Below are 552 nucleotides of genomic sequence, written 5' to 3'. Positions count from 1 at the left end.
TGAAATGCAGAAGAGGGATAAAGGAAGGTGAAATTAAGACAAAGAGCAGTAAACGATAAGGTTTTAAAGGGGAGGGCAAGATGAATAAAAACTGAAAAAAAAACATCGAAAATCCAATCCTTTTTTTGATTTTCGATTAAAACTCAAATTTCCCCTAATGTGCGCCTGTTTTTGCGTAGCGAGAACTATGGAGAGAATATTTAATAATCTTAAAGAGAGAGAAAAAGAAACTTTTCCCTTTTATGTAAAAAAAAACACCCTTTAAACCCCTGAAAAAAAAATTTCTTAGACTTCTTTTAAAACAATGATTTTCGACTATTTTAAAATGCATGGGGCATATGGTATTGCTTTTCGATCCGGAAATATAGAGATTGCTTGATGCTGAAGGCATGAGTGGAGTCCATGCCGTGGCGTTAGGGTGAGGAACTAATATAAAGCGAAATTGGGGAGTGATACTAGAAGGTTTTGGTAGAGACGTGTACAAAACTAAGCAGGTAAATGATCCATATTTAATAAAAAGGAGGATGGATTAATAAATGGAAGTTGAAAACT

This window comes from Penaeus monodon, chromosome 20 (genome assembly GCF_015228065.2).
Source record: "Penaeus monodon isolate SGIC_2016 chromosome 20, NSTDA_Pmon_1, whole genome shotgun sequence".
NCBI classification, from domain to species: domain Eukaryota; kingdom Metazoa; phylum Arthropoda; class Malacostraca; order Decapoda; family Penaeidae; genus Penaeus; species Penaeus monodon.
This window is presented reverse-complemented; position numbering follows the sequence as displayed.